The 20,017-nt window shown below is 40.3% G+C and overlaps 1 protein-coding gene across 2 annotated transcripts in view; it reads right to left on the minus strand.

The window, feature by feature from the left end:
- Ca5b (carbonic anhydrase 5B) overlaps nucleotides 1–20,017 on the minus strand; it is a 121,405-nt gene that overhangs the window by 69,225 nt on the left and 32,163 nt on the right. The window contains exon 1 of one of the 2 annotated variants that reach the window (XM_004866107.4): nucleotides 6,171–6,201. The exons of the other annotated variant lie outside the window; for it this stretch is intronic. The gene's annotated coding sequence lies outside the window, so the exon portion shown is untranslated. Of the gene's footprint in view, nucleotides 1–6,170; nucleotides 6,202–20,017 lie in introns of those variants that run through there. 2 annotated transcript variants of the gene reach the window in all.

Here is a 20,017-nt window from a genome sequence, read left to right on the forward strand (position 1 = left end):
AGAGAGCAAAGGGCTCAAGATCTTTTTCTCCACCTGCCCTGCCCATACTGGCCTTCCTCTCTCCACATCAGATGAAGGCCTTCATAGAACAAAGACTGACCTCCCTATAGGAAGAAGGAATTCTGCTTGCCAGCTGTCTTTGTACTTGAACTGTAACTCTTTCTTGAATTTCCAGCCAGCTTGCCTATCTTGCATATTTTGGACCTATCAAGCCTGCACAATTGCATAAGCGAGTTTCTTGAAATAAATCTCACTCTCTTCCTCTTCCTCCTCCTTCTTCTCCTCTCATATTTTCTCTCTCTCACTCATATTCTCTCTCTCTCTCATATTTTCTCTCTCTCACTCATATTCTCTCTCTCTCTCATATTTTCTCTCTCTCTCTCTCTCTCTCTCTCTCTCTCTCTCTCTCTCTCCTTCATTGGTGAACCCTGACTAACACACAAGGTATTATGGAACAGAACAAGAATTGGTCCCTCCACTTCAGCCATACCACCCAAGCATCCCCCTGCCCCATCCCTCCAGGGTCACTTCTCTCCTCTTCTCTGCCTGGCCAAACTTTTTCATTCCAGCCATTTCCCCACCACCCTCCCTATCCTCTCCTCTTCCTGGCCAACTCTTGTACTACACCTTGGCTATACCACCACAGCCTGAGAAAACTCCTAACTTTCCATCTAGGCCACCATTTGTTCTCTTACTGCAGCATGGTGAGCCTTCTGCTCAATGTTGTGACTATACTTCTATGACCAGGGCTATGTCCTCTACACATTTATTCTTCCTACCAAAGAACCCTAGAAAATTTTTGGAGACAAGTATTATGGGAGAGAATAATAGAATTCTGGGAGAGAGAAAAATTTGAAGAAGAACATGGAGATTGCGGGAGAGAACTGAGGATCATGGAATAGCATGAAAGTTTGTGAGACATTACAGAAAACCATGGGGCAGGAAGAGAGGATTATAAGATAACATGGAGGATTGTGGGAAGAAACAGAGGTTTTTAGAAGAACAGAGAATTATGAGAGAATTTAGGAGGTACAAGGATTGTAGAAAAGACAGAATATTGAGAGAGAGAGAGAGAAAATTTACCTCTTGCTCTACTACTAGACATATTCTTACAATCTGAGTCATGTACCTCCCTTTTAAGCCAGTCTACTTTTGTTCTTTTATGACCACGTTCTTTCATGGCCCATCACCTCCTGTGTGCTGAGTCATAACTGTGCCCTTTACTTGGAAGCTACAAAGAATCATGGGAGAGACATGGGATTATGGGAGAGAAAAAAAATATGGAGAATGTGAGAGAGAACAGAAGATTGTGGGTAACAACAGGGAAATGGTGAAAAATAATTGTGGGAGAGGCAGGGACTTTTGGGAGAGACAGGGAATGTGGAAGATATAGCTAAATGGTTTCTTGAGCTTCCATATGCCTCTGTGCTCCATTTGGGACATCTTTCTTCATGCACCTCCCAGGGCATTATGAGCCCCACTCCTGAGTTTCTTCATGGCCACACCCACACTTTACAAAGCTAAATTATCTTGGCTCTGTTTAGTCACACTTTTCCAGTCAGGATCACACCCCTTAAGCTCTTCTCTACAGTGCACCCTATTTTCTAGGCCAATCCTGTGCCCGTTCCTTCATGGGCCTTCCACCACCACCAAGGCAACACTACTTTCATTCCTTCTTGGTCACTCACTACCTCCCATTACACTCTAATCATGGCAAAGCTAAATTCTCTGAGCTCAACTGTGAGCACAGCCCTACCCAAGCATAGCCTTGCTCCTTGCACTCAGTCATAAGTACGCCAGCTTCCACATCCACCACTCCCCTGGCTTGTACCCTGCAGTTGTCAATGATCATTCCCCTCCCACCATGGCTAAGAGCCATTGGTGCTGGTTGGTCATGCCTCTCCCACCCAGCCATGTCCCTTCACTTGGTATCTTCTGGACTGGGTCATCCCCTGCTTTCTGCCCTGCTGTGCCCCTGTACACCATCCACTTACACCTATGCAGTCTTCCACAGATACACTTTTCTCATCTCAGTAAAGGTAGGTGCCCTCCCAACCCTGCCCCTACTGGGTGTCCCATGCCACCTTTGTGCCTGGTCCTTGGAAACCAAGAGGCATCTGTGGCAGGAGAGAGGAAACAGGGCTCCTGAGAAACCCATTTAAACCCCAAAGTTTGGCTCCATTAAACAATAAAAGGAGACTGTGGATCCAGATCCTTGTCCAAAAATGACTTTCTTGGGGGTTTTCCCACCTCCAAATACCATGATTTGAGGAGTAACAATCTGTGATTCAGTGGGGAACATAACTGGCAGATGGGTGGTGAAAGTATGTGGGTTTCGAAGTTTTCATGTCCACTAGGCTTCGTGGTGACCAGCTGGAGCCATGAACCTTGCAGTCCCTCAACATGCCTCAGATGCTATGCAGATGCCCAGAGTAAATGCTGTGTGGACGCACTCATTTCTTGATGTTTTCCTCCCAAGGACTTTTCCTAGGCACCCAGTGTCCTCTCACTGCCTAGGGCCTATCTCGGCATCACCCCACCTAGACCGAAACTCTGGTTGCAGTTCCGTGCTCTGATTTCACTGTGCAATCTTTGCTCCTCCATTTCCAACTCTGGGTCCACAAATATTTTTTTCAAGAAAGATTATAACCAGTTCCTTACCTCTCCAGAAATCTCTGAGTGGACACTCCTGGGGGGGAGACATTCTCCTGTAGCCACTCAGTCATTTATTTATTCAAACCATATTTATAGGGCACTACGTTCCACTGACAAATAGGACAAGCTTCAAGGAGTTGATGCCCTGCAGTTGCCTTAACTTGGATTTTGCAGAACCAGAAATGATGAGAACGTTTTGATAGGTGGAAAAGAACTTGGTAACCACACCCCTTGCCCTCCCAGTAGTGGAGATTGAATCCAGGGCCTTCACATGGAGCTACATCCCCAGTTCTTTTTAATGTTTTATTTTGAGACAAGGTCTCACTATGTTGCTAAGTTGCCTGGTCTGAGTTTGAAGTTTCAGTCTTTCTGCCTCAGCCTCTCAGAGTGCTGAGATTACAGGTAGGCACCATCATGCTTAGCTATCATAGGTCTTTTTCTTTTTTTTCTTTTTTTCTTTTTTTGGTACTGGGGATCAAACTCAGGACCTTGTGCTTGCGGGGCAGGAGGCGGAAACACTGAGCTAAATCCCCAGTCCATAGGTCTTTTTCTTTAAAAAAAATTTTTTTTGAGACAGGGTTTCACTGTGTAGTCCAGGCTGGCCTCAAACTCATGGTGATCCTCCTGCCTCAGCCTCTGCAAGGATTACAGGAGTGGGCCACCACGCCTGGCTTCATAGGCCTTCTTGATCTGCTTAATAGGTTGTTTGGGGGGACCAAACACAGGAAGCTACTTTCATAGTCCTTTACACAACAAATCTTCATTGTATGTATACTTTTAAACTTGTAGATAGAGCTATATTTTTCTCTTTTCATAGCAGCAACATGTACCATATGTAATTCTTCATATGCCAATAATAAAAAGTTTTCGATCACATATTAATTCTTTTCTCACTGCACATTCTATTTCTGCCTTGGGTACAATCACAAGGTTGAGCTAGATGGAGCTCAGCAAAAATAACAATTTTCAAGAAAACATTTTTATTCAGCTCACACTGACCTTGAGAATTATGCCTTATTTATATAAAATGTTTCAAATGTAAGTCCTTTCTTTTCTGAAAAAAAAACACTAACATGAAATGGGATCAAATAGAGCTTGTATAAATCACTGTGTTAATTTTTAATGTGATTAGTAACAGCTTATAAAAACAAAGACAATATTGGATAAAAGACCAAGGAAAGGGGCATTGTTTAAAAAGAGAGATAAATGCAGTCAGGGACAAGATAAACTTCAATAGGCAAGCCTGAACTTTTACCTTCTGAACACAAAGGAAAATGCCCTTGTTAAGGATAGGTCAGAGAGCTGACTCTAAATTCTGTGTGCCCATAACAAAAGAGAATGACAATTATTTTAAGATTTTTTTTCCAATACTCATAAAATAAAAGCTAAAGTTTTCTTTGTTTGTTCAATTTTGAGAAGTACAGTTTTTCTTGACCTTTTAGTACCAAGAAAAACCTTGAATACTACTAAAGATGATGTGGTGAGCTAAGTGGGAAATAAGTGTACCAAAGAATTACATATAGTTCCCTTTAATGTCAACTATTGTTACAATCACAAAACACAACATGTTAAATCAGTTCTATGAAACAGGATCTAAACTTTCCTGATCAGGTCTAGACCAGGTCTGGAATAGTCTGACTTAATTCAGGATAGCATTTAGATTATTGTTCCCTGGGATGGCAAAGAAGCTCCAACTTGCATATGAACTCTGATCCATTTGTAGCAGCTGCTTGAATAAAATGTGTTATACAATTTTGAGACTGAATCCAGGCTCGGAAGGAAATAATTCTGCAATGATTGTTCTTTGATTAACAACGTTTGTCATGGGTACAGGATAGATGAGCGACTTCATGCAACAGCCTACCTGGCATCTCTGATTTGTAGGAATACAGACCTTACATGAAGTCTTTTATAATCCTCCCAAACATTTCTCATTATTAGGCTGTTGATAACTACAGTAGATCAAAGACATTGTCACTGGCCAAAATGGAAGGGCAGAAACTTTAAGATGTTGAATAATTTATATGCTTTGCACATCAAAGCACCAGGAGTAAAATGAGAGTATCGAACCCAAGTAGTACAAGGCCTCTTGCCCTCCACACCACTTTATAAAGGCTGGGAAAAGAAGTATATATGGGCAGGGCTAAACAGGCAGCCAAATAAGTGATTAAAGAGCAAACATCCTGCCTCCCACTTCCATGCATTGCTGCAAGAATTTTAGCCTAGAAAAACAAGCATCATGTGCCAAGAGATGGAAAAATTTCAATATAACATCCCAGAAGCAGTGTAAATGAGTGATGGTCTAGGAGGAAATACCAGAAAATTCAATGCACTCTTGCCTTCACTATATGCGATGCATTATCACTTACTGCTGTTCATTCACAGAATGAGGCACACAGACAGGTACTTATATATCCCTTTAAGAAACTGTCCTTTAAATTCTCACCTTAGGAATATAATGTTGGCAAAATCACAGTCACTCATTTGCCTGAGTTAATTTTTATTTCCAAATAGTAGTGATTAACTTTTCCCAAAGTAAAAAAAGGTTAGTCTATGGAAAAAAGTCAAAGTTCATTGTGGTTATACTATTAATTAACCAACAAAAGTTTGATGAGCCTTCTAAATATGCTAATTCCATCATCTTAAAATAGGCATAAAATATAAGGATTTAGACAAAAATATTCTAAAACCAAGTTTCTTTGTTTATGATAAATCCTAGAAATTGGGTTCTTCTTTTATACCCTTTCAGGAATAAGAAAAAAAATATATAATTCAATACACTTCATTCCCAACAGCTGTGGGCTTCTTAGAACTCCAGTTTATGATTAGTCAACTCAATTATATTCACTAACCAAATATTCATGTACTATGAGACATACAAAAATAAACCAAATATTCGCTGCCCTGAAAGCATAACACATTGACAATGGATGCATGTACAAATGTGAGCAAAATGTTATAGGAACACGGGAGAAGAGAATGGAAAGTGGATTCAACAAATCAATTAAAAAACTGTACAACAAAAGCAAGAGAAAGGAAAGGCTTCTCAAAGAAACCTCATCAAGACAGACCTGGACCCTGGGCTACAATTATAAAGTGTAAAAAGAGAAGGGCTGGGGATTTAGCTCAGTGGTTCCACCGCCTGCCTCGCAAGCGCGAGGTCCTGAGTTCGATTCCTGATACCGCCCCCCCCCAAAAAAAGGGAAGCGCATAGGGTTCAAGTTAAGGGAATCATGTAAGAAGGACACACACAGGCCAAAGGCAGAACATGGACAACTTGCGGGGCCCAGGTGGTAGAGCGGCAGAAAGGAGGATGGGGGAAGGGGCGTTAGTGTAGGTGCATCTGGAAGGCCAGGATGGGTTCAAATGTTAGAGGACAAAGTGTTTGGGTCCTCTGACATTGGCCTTGGGATACTAATGAAGATATGAGTATGGAAATGGCTTCAGTGTGAATGACTAGAAGAGGGGCAGTGGCAGGTAGGAAGGGAATTCCGGGACGGTAAGCTGGTACTTACTAGTTCAAAGTCACTGGACCGACAATTCATACTGCTTCAAACACCCAGGGGAGGGCCGGCACAGAAAAGGAAAAGGAAAAAGGACAGGGAATTAATAAAATGAGTGAGTGCAAAGGGGAAGCCAGAGGAGGGCATTTAGAAATAAGAGTCAGGCGGCCTGATCCTCAGTTGCTGCCTCTTGTAAACTGACACCCTGGGGTAAAGTACACACTACGCGATTTCTCTCAGGATTACTAATCCTACACTACTCTGAGCTGTTTCAAATTTTGAACTAGTGTGAGAAAAGAATGCACAGAAGATTGGCTCCACCAGCTCTTCATACAGGGCGCTCTGGAATAAGTCCTGATTTGGAACAGATGAGTGCATTCAAGGACCGCGAGGAAGCACTGAGTATTTCAGCTTCCTCCTTGCCATCGCACTGCCCTGCCAGGCTTTCATCCTTGACGTGTGTCCTCTGACCCCACTGCACACTTTTCCCACCTGCCCCTCTGTTTTTCTCCAGCAGAGCAGGGCTGTTCGCACCCCATCAGCCTCCCTGGGCTACATACCCCAGTGGTCCTTACCTGTCTTCTCTCCCTCCATGCGTAATTGCTGCCTGGAAGCCCTGTGTAGTCACCTCCTCGAGGCTTCTCTAGGCCATCCTCACTTCTGCATGTGCCACTGCTGTTACTGAGATGTCACTGTCCCCTCCCTGATTAACACAGCTGCCGTTTGGTCTGCACCAGCTCCTCTGTCACCGGTGCATTGTGCACAAGTGATGACTTAACCTTAACTGATCTGTCACCGGGCCTTGCTCCTCCAGTGTGTCTGTCCCACTCCCTCCTCTCCAATCCCAGACTGACGCAGCACACAGACCTTCTGCTTTATGTCTCCATACAGGCTCTTCTCTGCCTTCTTTCCCCTCCTTTCCCCTGTTGGCCTGACTTGCAAGACCCCACCTGAGCATCCCCTCCTCCAGAAATTCTCACCAATGCTCCAAAATCCAATATAGCATTGCACTATCTGTCTTCCTTTGATACTTTGCAGATTTTTTTTAAAAACTAAAACCAGTATTCTCCTGATTTATTTGTGAATTTCATATGTTACGCTTCTCAAAGACGCTCACTACACCTGATTGAAATGGTGCTGACCATGTAGCAGATGCTCAGGGATATTTCAGATCAAATTCAGTTAACTTGTGTAAAGTGCCTGGCAAGTGCCAGACTCAGACAACACAAGGGATACTTAACAAGGGGGGCTTAATGTGAGCCTTGGAGTGAAACCTAAACTAGTAGAGGTTTAAGGATATGATGAACAAGTTAAGTTTCATCATGACAGCTTAGACTAAGCTATCTGTATTTCCCGTACTTTATAACTCTGCCCCTCCTACCCCCTGTCACACAAGTATGGAAGTAGTTCTTTTATTCTTTTGGTTTTCTGAGGCAGGGTCTCACTATGTAGTCCAGGCTGGCCTCAAACTCATGGTGATCCTCCTGCCTCAGGCTCCTGAGTGCTGGGATTACAGGTGTGCACCACTATGCCCAGCTCTCCAAGTACTTCTTGTATTGTGGATACCTCCCTACATTCACTGAAGAGATCAAAATTGAAACACCTGGAAGAAAAGAGTGGAAACATCAGAAGACTAACTTATGTTTCAATCTCTGTTTCAATCGCTACTTTAGAAGAGTACTCAGAGGGAAAGTCATAGCTACCGACATTTTCATTATTAACTAAGATTAAAATAAATGAGTTCATTAGTCAACTAAAGAATTATAAAAAGAGGCCTAGAGATTTATCTCAGTGGCGCCTGCCTCGCAAGAGCAAGGTCCTGAGTTTGATCTCTGGTACCAAAAAAAGAAAAAGAATTATAAAAGGAACAGAAAAAAAACACAAGAGGATTTAATGAATGTAAATAAAATGAGTGACTCCAGAAAAAGAAAGAAGTGAAAATTAATCCAAGGGTATGTTCTTTAAAAAATAATAACAAAAACAAAAATTCTGGCAAGTCTAAGGGTAAATGAAAAAATTCAACGTGGTCATGGGTAAATATAAAGGGAACATATCAACAAGTATATGTATTTTATGGGAAAAACTCTATTGTGGTCATGATAATATTGGGAAATCTGAATGAAAAATAATTTTCTTAGAAATTGTAAAGAATCTAGATTTAAATGGATTTAAAAAGAAGTTTAAAATTTTGAAGAGAAGAAATAAAACATTTTCAGAGAACTCCTTACCCCAAATATGCTTGCTTCAGATGATTTACCTGTAAAGCTTTTTTGTTTGTTTGTTTTTTGCAGTACCGGGGATCGAACTCAGGACCTTCCACTTTCAAGGCAGGTGCGGTGCCACTGAGCTAAATCCCTGGCCCAAACCTTTATTAGTAATAGTTTTTAAAGTATTTCTAAGGAGAAATGATGGAAATATTTCTCTACCATATTCCAGGTGGTAATGCAATAACAAAAAGGTTCAAGAATTAGCACCAGAAAAGAAACTACATGCTATCCTTATAAAAACAGATCTAAAAATTATATGGAAAAATTAGCAAAGTAAGTCTACTAATATGTTAAAAATAATCGAAACCAAAATGAAAAATATTCAAAATGAAAAGTAGTTTATCTAAAAGTTGGAACAATGCAAAGAAATGTATTAGTATATTGTACTGTGATAAAAACCCAATATTCATAGTAATTGATACTGAAAAAAAATGAACTTTAAAGTCAATTATTGATAAACTGTTTTAGTAAACCAGGAATAAAAGGATTTTTTATTAATTTTATTGGCACATTTTAGGTATACAATATAATGACATTCATGATTGGAAATTTGCACCTTTACATAATCTCTCTTGGTTTTTATTTTTTCCCCATTCCCCTGCCCTCCCTTCAACCCTTCCATCCCTCCCTATTTACAAAGGCTTTGTTTCCAGTTTTTCATTTGCTCACATTAATTCCATTCCCTTCTAGGGTATTTTAATCACTTGACAGACACCACATTTGAACAGTGACTCCACTTCCGTGGAGTAGAAACATGCCTTTTAGAATAAAGAAGAAGGTGACCTCTGGTAGTGCCACTACAATGAAACAAAGCAAAATCATCAAAAGCTAGGTGTTCCTGTTAAAAAGTAAGAGAAAAGCTTAAAAGTATTGTAGATGACATGAAATATAAGACTGCTTTCTGGGAAAATGCTAGAGAACGATCGTATATGGAATTGAAATGTGCATTAACAACTGACGAAGAACATCTGCACACATAAGTTTCTGCAAAGAAAAATTGAGAACAATGAATACTGAAGCAGAAAAAAAACCCAGCGAAGTATAAAATAAGAATTTATGAAAAAGGAAACACATCCAGCCATTCAATAAGTAAAAATGATTAGCTTTACTATGAACAAAGAATTGCAAATCAACACAGGATTTATATATAGCCTGTATAATCTGTTTCACCAAATAAGAGTTTTGAGGAACAATAACATCTGGTGAAGGGCACCGGGAAATGGACACTCATATAATACAAAAAATATGCACACTGAGATAACCGTTTGGAGAAAACACATATTAAAACCTTATGTTTTGTATAAACTTTGACCCCCAAATTTAAATGTATACCAAAGATATTCACAAAAATGTGTGAAAAATTGTTAGGTAACAGAGTATTTATAAAGTAGTATTTACTATAATGAAAAATTAAGAAATAAATTTAAAAGCATTGGATTGACCCATAAAATGAACACAGTATTAAACAATCATTAAAAATGGTATTGCAGAATATGCAATAATGCAATGATATGGAAATGCATCCAAAAATGTATGTTGCAAAGGTTTATAAAACAGTAACAATTGTCCGCGAAGTTGGTGAATTTACAGGTGTTTTCTACTTGCCTTTTTTTGCTTCTGTTTTTGTTTTTTGTCCCCCCATCCCCACTGGTGACTGAACCCAGGGCCAGGGTGCTCAGGTCCTCTACCACTAAGATACATTCCTAAGCTGCTTCTTTGTATTCTCTACACAGTAATTTCTCTTGTTCTTCTAATTTAAAAATGAGATAAAAAACTGAGAAATCATAATTCAAAAGAATTTCTTCTCTTCCTGAATGTAAAACTTACACCAGAGCTTAGTATTTTATTGTGTTCAATTCCAGTCACATAAATGATTAAGAGCATATGAAGAAATTTGTCATTTTTATGAAATGCAAGACTAAAGAAAAGTTTAATCAGATTTCTGCATCCCTAACATGGCTTTGGTCTCTGGTGTAAATAAAATGTTTTGTTACAGTCCCTGTCTCTGTGTGTATTGACTTTTCCTTCCCAAGATAACTGCATCCAGTGTGGCATTTCTTCAGGGGTAGCCAAGTGAGCTCTTTCTCCTAGGAAATCTGCATTGCAACTAACAGTGAAATTGCTAGAATGGCTGGGCCGGGCCGGCCTGGCGGTCTCTCCCTGGGGTCCAGCTTTTCCTGACTCAGGGCCCTTGCAGCCAAGGAGGAGATGGGAAAAGACTCCTCAGGTGGATTTAGCGAGCCGAAATGGGTCACCGTCAATAACATTCCACCCTGACTAGGAGCAGGGAGTGTGGACGACGTGTCTCAAGGTGCTGCAGAGCGGGTGGTGTTGATCTTTGTTGCTTTAAAGATCCAAATTTCCTGCTTAACCTTGGGGTCACTCAATCTGAAGCTCCCATCCATGATTTGCCAGTAATTTGGAGACTGCATTCATGAAGAGGGGCATGGGAGATAGGAAATTCTGCTGGGGGCTTCTCTTGGCTCAGTGGGATGCCCACCAGGGGAGAGCCTTTTACACTCATTGTCTTCATCCTCAGAGCACCTCTGAGGTTTGCTTGCAATTTCAGTTTTGACCCAGGAGGACCAGAGAGGGGCAGGGCAGCTCAGTGTGGTGGAGATCGGGGCCCAGTGCTGCCCATAACTTCAGCACCAGATCCTGGGGTCCTGCCGAGTCTGGTGATTTGTAATCAGTGGGAGGTGGGAGGATTAGAGGACTGATCCAGGGAAGCCAGGTCTCGGCAGGTGGCTGTCAGTCACTGCTGGACAGCTGCCCTGAACAAAGGAGTCACTAGCCCCATGTGGTGGCCTCATCTCAGTCAAATGACCTTGAACTAGGCATTGGCGTCCTCCATGGCACCGGCCCCATTTCAAGCTCCACTGTCACCTATGGCTCGTGGCTCCCACGTTGGGTAGCCCAGTCAGGGCACATGCCCAGCGGCACAGAATGTTCCGTGGGGCAGTGCTGTCCATATCCCACACTTGGATCTCAGCTGCCAGGCCCCAGGCCGGAGCCAAACCATCCCCTTTGTTTGAATGGAAAGAGTCCTGCAGGTTTACCTGCTATGGTGCAGTGGGGTGAAGACATTCTGGGAGGTGCATCCTTTGTTCACCAGAGATAGAAAGGAGTGATTTGCTCCCAGATTCAGATAGCCTAGGAGCCAGGTGGTGTAGCCTGAAAAGGTGGAAAGTTTTTGCCAAGGAAAGCCTCCAGAGGGGACTCAATGCTTTCTGGATTCTTTCTATGGAGCACCTACCCAGACAAGTGCAGAAGGAGTGGGGGGAAGATTCTGGTTCTGTCAACAGAGGAAGCATTCTTTTGGGCACTATGGAAAAAGAACCAAAACAACTACTCTAGATTTCCTTAAGGAACTGTTAGGAGATGGGCTGCTTTAATGAAAGTACTAGCCTGGGGCTGGGGATTTAGCTCAGTGGTTTTGCTGCTTGCTGCGCAAGCACAAGGACCCGAGTTCAATCCCCAGCACCAAAAAAAAAAAAAGAAAATCGTAGCCCAAATGTTTAATGTTAATCATTAAGCCTTTTAGATGGTGGCTCACTAATTTTCCTGATATTCAAATCCAGGTCACATAATATGAAAGGCATCTTTAAATGGAAAGTGAATTTATTTTTCTTTCTCTGTTTGTCTTATGTCTGAAAGAATGTCATGGGCTCTTTATCTGGTGACTGCTATTCATGTTGAATTCTATCAAATAAGTACATAGCATTGAAATGTAAAAGTAGATTAGCAGTTTTCTGTTGTTTGAGTACAAACTTTGAGTTAAAGAACTTGTTGTTTTTCTTTTTTTTGGTACCAGGGATCGAACTCGGGATCTTGCGCTTACAAGGCAGGCGCTGGAACCACTGAGCTAAATCCCCGGCCCCGAGAACTTGTTATTTTTCTAAATCTACTGACATACTGATCTTGAAATTTGCACCTGTGACTGTTTTATGATTTTGAAAGAAAATATAAAGCTGTCTAAAATGGCAGAGGGTAAACTTTGAGGAGTGAGGCCATTTAATTGTGGATTTGTTTTTTTCTTTGCTCCAGTTGCACTAAATATTAGGGCTTATTTGGCTTTGTTTGGCACATTGTGTTATCTTATGTTGCTCCTTCAAATGCTCAATAGCCACTGTGGTTAGTGGCTGCCATACTGACATAGTGATGTAGAACATTTCCATCCTTGCAGAGTTCCATTACATAGCACTGTTACAGACCCCTAATTTTGATTTTCATAACCACCTGAATTTAGGGCTGATCAAAACGAAGCCATTTCTAAAAAAGAAAATGCTTTGAAAGTGAGACGTTCAGACTAGCTCTTGGAGATAAAGCAGTAAGTGGAGTGCCTGCATGTTCATTTTGAAAATTTCAGGGGATTTAGCTCAGTGGTTCTGCTGCCTACCTCTCAAGCTCAAGGAACCGAATTTGATACCTGGTACCAAAAAAACCCAAAAAGAAATAAAACAGCAGAACTTGATGATACATGAGGAAGAGAACATTTACAAAAAAAAAGAAAGAAAATTTCAAATTTCTTTTTTTTTTTCTTCTGGTACTGGGTATCGAACTCAGGACCTTGCACTTGTGAGGTAAGCACACCATCACTGAGCTAAATCCCCAGCCCTGAAAATTTCTTATCTAATAGAATTGTGCTTTCTGTATTCATGGGCCTTCTGCATAGTTATCAAACTTGAATGGATTATTACTAAAGATCTCAATCTGATGTTATTAAAGTAATAAATTGAAATAGAAATTGTTAATAATATAGTTTTGGTTCAAATATGTATTTAATCTATAGTATACACTAGAAATCTGAATTAATAACATGATATGTATCATTTGGCCTATAAAAGCCTCATGGAGGATATATACATGTGTCTGATTTAACTTTGTACATTTACTGAATAACTGTCATGTGTCAAGCATATGCACAACAGACTGCTAAGCTGCTGTGAACATTCTTGTACATGTGTTTTTCATATTTTTCTCTTGGCTATTTACTGAAGAATAGAACTGCAGGTCATTGAGTACACATATGTTTCCTTTTAGTATCTCTTTCCTCATGCTCTTGTAAATTGTACATTTTCTCATCACTTCATGTGCTCAATTCCTCATTTGCAATGGCCTTGTAGAACTATATAAGGTCAGTGGACAAACTTCATGCTTTCACGTTTACCCAAGATAAGCTGGCTCCACAGGCAGAATACCTTAGAACTCTGTCAATCCTCTTTTGATCCAAGTAGCTTGGGCTTTGTCCCTGACCCAAACTGGACTCCTACCCACTACTAGTCAGCTCAAGCAATTGGTTTCCAGAGAAATCAATGAAAGGAGAGCTGATCAGGCCACATAGTCTCCAGTATTTGAAAAGCAATTTGAATTCCTGCTCTAGTGAGAGCTGGTTAGTGTCTCCATTTGCACCTCCTGTACTGAGTTTGTCTTTCTCATGTACATTCCCCCTCCTCTGCATTCTGTCTGTGAGCCTTTCCTGTCTGGACATTGTACACATACCCACCCCTGAACAATGTTCTTTTTTGATTTTTTAAGTTTGGAGATTTGAGGACTTTCAATAATTCGGCACCTTAAACAGGGAAGAGAACCAAGAGAAGAATGAATCTCAAACTTATTTTTCTTTATAGGCATGAAATTAGCTTTGATGAAAGAGAATCTTAAAATTACTCACTAAAATGAGGGTTTGGATTTTATTTGTATTTCAGAAAGCCATTCTTTTTCTGTCTGAAGTTTTTACAAATAGTACAAAGAAGCCTGTCAAAAGTCAGTTCTTGAAGGTGAGCCGGTCCCAGCACCCGGAAGGAAGCTCCCCCGCCTCCATCCCAAGCTCCTAGGGCAGAGAAGCTGAGCCAGTCCCAGCACCCAGAAGGAAGCTCCCCTGCTGCCATCCCAGGCTCCTAGGGCAGAGAAGGTGAGCCGCGTGGGTGCCAGAAGCACCCCCCCCCCGTGGAAATGAGAAGACACATAAACAAGCCTTAAAAACAGACTTCCAGATCACCTACAGCAACCCCAAAGGGAAACGAGATGGAACACTCTGATACTCAACCATCTGGACTTTCTCAACTGGCAACAAAAGAGGATCTGGGAAAAATGAAATCAGAAATAATTACTCAGATAACAGCAAAGATTTTGCTCATGGTGCAAGACATGATCAATAAATCTAGAGAGGACACAGATAAAAAAATAGAGGATCTGAGGAACATGATGGAATCCCAACATAGGAAACAAATGGAATCCATAAAATAGATACAAACAGATTTCCGAGAGATTAAAAACTCCATCGAAAGTTTGTGCAGCAGAATGAACCAATGTGAGGATAGAATTTCACATACAGAAGATAAGATTTCAATTAGTGAGGAGGAAAAGAAAAATTGCTTTAAAATTGTAAGGGAACATGAGAAATCAATCCAGCAGCTGCTAGACGATGCAAAGAAGAATAACATAAGACTGATTGGAGTCAATGAAGAAACAGGAGAGGGTGCAGATGACATAAAAAACTGTTCACAGAAGTGATGGCAGAAAACTTCCCAAGGAGGGGAAAAGAACTTGACATACAGATAAATGAGGCATATAGGACTCCAGCTAGCCTTAATCAAAAAAAATCTACACACAGGCATATAATAGTGAGGATTCCAGAAATCCAACAGAAGAACAAAATTCTACAAGCAGTGAGAGAAAAGAAACAAATCACATACAAAGGAAAGCCCATCAGAATCACAGGAGACTTCTCAATGCAAACCCTTAAGGCAAGAAGAGCTTGGAGTGATGTATTTGAAGCCCTAAAGGAAAACAGCCTCCAACCCAGACTGATGTACCCTACAAAACTATCTTTCAAAATTGATGGAGAAATAAGATACTTTCATGATAAAGAACACCTCAGGAACTTCATGAATACCAAACTGGCACTCCAAAAAATTTTAGACAATACCCTAGGAAAAGATAATGAGGATCACAACCCCAGGAAACCCAGCAGAATGAATCCATTGGGGGTGACAAATTAAATGCAAAGGGGGAGAATCCAACAAAAAGAAAAAGTCATGGCAAGGCTTTTAAAACTTATGACTTCATCTCCCTAATGAGTGTATAATTCAATCTTATTATTGAACTGATTAGTATTTTTCTGATTCTAGAGTTGCACACCATTTCTTGTGCTATACTGGCTATTAATCATCTTCTTATGTCTACATTTTAATTGGGTTGTCTATTAATGAGCTCTAAGAATTCTTTATATATTCTGCTCATAGGTTATATGTATTGTAAATATGGTCTGTTTAAGGTCTACTTTTCATTTTAATGATGTCATTTAAAGTTCTAAATTTTGATGGAATCTCATTTATCAATTTTTTTCTTTTATACATCATGTTTTTTGTATCCTAGGTAGTTCTTGCCTACCCTGAATTCATAAATATTTTGCCTTATAATTTCTTCTTAAAGTTTTATACTTTTAGGCTTTCTTATTTAGGTTCATAGATCCCTTCAAGTTATTTTCATGTATGGAAAAAAAGGGTTGAGGAGAATTTTTTTTTTTTTGGGTACCGGGGATCGAACTCGGGTCCTTGAGCTTGCGAGGCAGGCACTGGAACCACTGAGCTAAATCCCCAGCCCTGAGGTTAATTTTTTATACACGGATACCAGGTGTTCTAGTGCCATTTCCTGAACACACTATCTCTTCCTCGGCTCTTGAATCGAGTTTATATTCTATAAAATGCTAATGTTAAATAATCTTTCAAAACTCAGTGGGCCATATATGTGTGGTTCTATTTCTAGATTCTCTGTTTTATTCAAATGATCTATATGTCTTTCCTTACACCAACACTGCCTTGATTACTGTAGTTTTAGAAGAAGTCTTAAAATTGGGTGCTAAACGTCTTCCAACACTGTTTTTGTTTTTGTTTTTGGCTTTTCTGGGTCCTTTGTACTCCTACATTACTTTTAAATTTCAATATCCAGTTCTTCATTTACAGCAAGTATACACAGACCTGAATTTTTATATATACCTTGTGTTTTCTAATCCTGCTAAATTCAAGTACAAGTTCAAGGGGCTTGTAGAGATTTCTTAGTAGTTTCTCTGTAGATGATCATTTCATCTACATATAAAGATTTTGCTTCTGGCGTGCTAATCCTATCCTAGTTGTGTCATTTTATTGCCAGACTATTTTGGTTTAGACCTATGTTTCAAAGTCTAATGGACAGATGAAGAGTAGGCATATATGCCCTTGTTCCCCACTTTAGGGAGAAAGCATTGTATCGTCTCCATTCATAGAAGGAGTTTTTGTTGGAAGTATGGAGTACATGTCTCTGATCTGTTGAGAAGGCTCTGTTCTACTTCTAGTCTCCTGATAGCTTTTACCATGAACAGCTGTAGAATTTAGTCCAATACTCTTTCTCCAACTAGTGACAGGATCATATGGCTTTTTCCTTTCTTCTATTAAAATGATGAGTTTTGGGGGTGGATCTTCTAAAGCTGACCCAACAATGCCATCCCTATAACAAAACCACTTTCTACATACTGCCAGATCTGACTTCTAAGAGTTTGTTTTGTTCAACAAATTTCTATCTATGTTCATACTTTTTTCTTCTATTATCTTTATCCAGTTTTAGGATTAGCACAATGTTGATTTCCTAAAATGAGGGGAGAAGTATTCTTTCTTTTTTCTGCTTTAAATGTGTGATATAATTTATCAGTTAAAATGTTTGAGCCTGCTGTTGTCATATAGGTAGGTTTTCAAGCTAGGAATATACTTTCTTTAATAGGTGCTATTCAAATTTTATATTTCCTCCGGAGTTAGTTTCATTAATGTGTCTTCTAAGTTACTTCTTAGAAGTTGTCAAATTTATTTCAAAAAAGATTTTTGTAATATGCTTTCTATATCCTTTTAAATTCTGTAAAATCTGTGGTAATGTCTCCTAGATCTTAATATTGTAATTTAAAAAATGTATAACTGATATTGTGTAACAGGAAGAAAAGGTCTAAAAGAGCAGGGGAATTGGGAGGGGTAGGGGAAGGGAAAAAAAGGGAAAGGAAAAAATATGAGAAGAGGAAAAAAATGGAAACAAGGTTTTTGCAAATAGGGAAGGGTGGAGGGGGTGAAGGGAGGGCAAGGGAAGGAAAAAAATAAGAATCAAGATACTCATGTAATGGTACAAGATCCCAATGATGAATGTAACTGTATTTTATACCTAAAATGTACCAATAAACTTAATGGGCGGGGGGAGTCAGTTCTTAAAAAAAAAAAAGTCAGTTCTTCCATGCTCAAGGGAGTGGTTTTACTGCAATGTAAATTAGTTTTAAAAATCCATCTCTGCGCAAAATAGCCATTAATAACGTTCAAGACATTTCTTCTGGTCTTCAGTAGACAATGAGAATCTTAGCCTCAGAGATGGTGCTGGCTTCAGATCTTCTCTGTTGATGAGTGGGGAGGGTGTGGGGGCTTGTGTTGAAATTACCTTTGACACCACACTCCCCTTTCACTGAGAGCTCACATATATAGAGAGATGCTGATGGAAATTATTCTGGATTAAATCCACATTTGCTAAAGACCCCCCCCCCAAGCTATTCCTCGGGGCCAACACTACCTACACACTTATACCTTTACTTGTGTCAAATTTCATGAAAAAGCAGCAAGGAACTGTATAGGCAAGAGTAACATACATGACAGACGTTGCTAGGCTTACGGTACATAAAATTTTCCAAGCCAAAATTGGGACACATGGTTGACTTCTGTGAGTGTCCTTAAGAAACACTCGCCATTGTGTCTGTAGACCAATGGAGAGACTGGTGGGAAATATGTGTTACAAAGGAAAACACTGACCATCTCCATAATGATACGCTTTGGTGGGACTTCTTTGTTAGGTGGCTAGGGAAAGGTGTCTTTGGAGTGATGCCATTTAAGCTGAGACTAGATTAACAAGAAAGAGCCTGCAAGGGGAAGAATGAAGCAGGAGGAGTTGGTTCTTGGCAGGACGCCCTGGATGGAGGGACATGCTGATCATGCTGCCAGGCAGTGTGAGTCTAGCAACATGGCTGTCAGGGGATGAGGAATGAGGGGCGCTTAATAAGGCAGGATGTGTTTAAGATGCAATTCAAGTGCTGGGCTGGATTCTACAACCACTACTATAAATGAGGCTGCATCCCTACACGAACAGACTTCCATGGGAAAGGGCACTGTATAAGGCAAGCTAGGGCCAACAATCACTTTGTGGAAAGGCTGCTTCCCTTGAGAATGGTGGGTGGATGGAAGACACCAGGAGCTCGGCAAATGGGTTAGTTTTTAAGTCTTCTGCCTTTTAGAGATCTTTTGGCACCAATAAGGGCAGAGTGCATACTGGAGGGTAGCTGTTATGGACTGATTTGTGTCCCTTCCAAGTTTATATGTTGAAGTTCTAATAGGGGTTGGGGATTTAGCTCAGTGGTTCCGCCACCTGCCTCAAAAGCACAAGGGCCTGAGTTCCATGCCAAGTACCCAAAAAAAAAAAAAAGAAAAGTCCTGATGCCTAGAAACTTCAAATGATTGTATTTGGAGATAGGATTTTCCTCTTTTTTGTGTGCAGTACCAGGGATCGAACTCAGGACCTTGTGGGTGCAAGGCAGGTGCAGCGCCACTAAGCTATATCCCCAGCCCTAGGATTTTCTTTTTTCTTTTTTTTAAAAAAATTAAGTTTATTGGTACACTTTAGGTATACATAATGATCACATTCATCATAGGAAATTTTTTTTTTTTTTCGGAACCAGGGATTGAACTTGGGTCCTTGTGCTTACGCAGCAGGCGGCAAAACCACTGAGCTAAATCCCCGGCCCTATCATAGGGAGTTTGTACCTATACATGATATATCTTTTTTTCTTCTTTTGCACCAGGGATCGAACTCGGGTCCTTGTGCTTTTGAGGCAGGCGGCAGAAGCACTGAGCTAAATCCCTGGCCCTTACATGATATATCTTGATTCTTTTTTTTCCCATTCTCCTACCCTCCCTTCAACCCCTCTTCCCCTCCTTATTTACAAAAGCTTTGTTTCCATTTTTTCCTTCTTTTCTCATTTTTTTCTTTACATTTGTAGATAGGGTTTTCAAAGAGGTAATCAAGTTAAAAGGGGGGTCATTAGAGTGGTTGTCAATTCTATATAACTAGTGTCCTTATAAAATGGGGAAGTTAGGATACAGATGTACGTAGTTTTAAGACCATAAAAAGACAGGCAGAGGCTACCAATACACCAATGGGAAGATTGAAGAGAGGCCTCAGAAGAAATCAATCCTGTTGATACCTTGATCTTAGACTTTTTGGCTTTCAGAACTATGAGAAAATAAAATTCTGTTGTTTGAATCACTCAAGTATTTGTTACAGTAGCCCCAGGAAATTGACACAGGAGGAATATCCCTTTCCCACATGGCTACAGAGATCTTGAATGTTGGCTGTTTATTGTCTTTTATTCCTCATTCCTCTCTATATGAATATTGCAAAAAACTTGAAGGTACTGAGCTGTACAAAGAATCAAACTAAAATAAGCTGAACTGAAAATGTAAGGTGTACCTCAAAGCTATTCAAATAATGATGAGAGTGATGAATACTCTCATTTTTATCCCAGCTTTGACCCAA

Source organism: Heterocephalus glaber, unplaced genomic scaffold, assembly GCF_053883595.1.
Source record: "Heterocephalus glaber isolate CG9 unplaced genomic scaffold, H.glaber_assembly_v1.0 deba00001594, whole genome shotgun sequence".
NCBI classification, from domain to species: Eukaryota; Metazoa; Chordata; class Mammalia; order Rodentia; family Bathyergidae; genus Heterocephalus; species Heterocephalus glaber.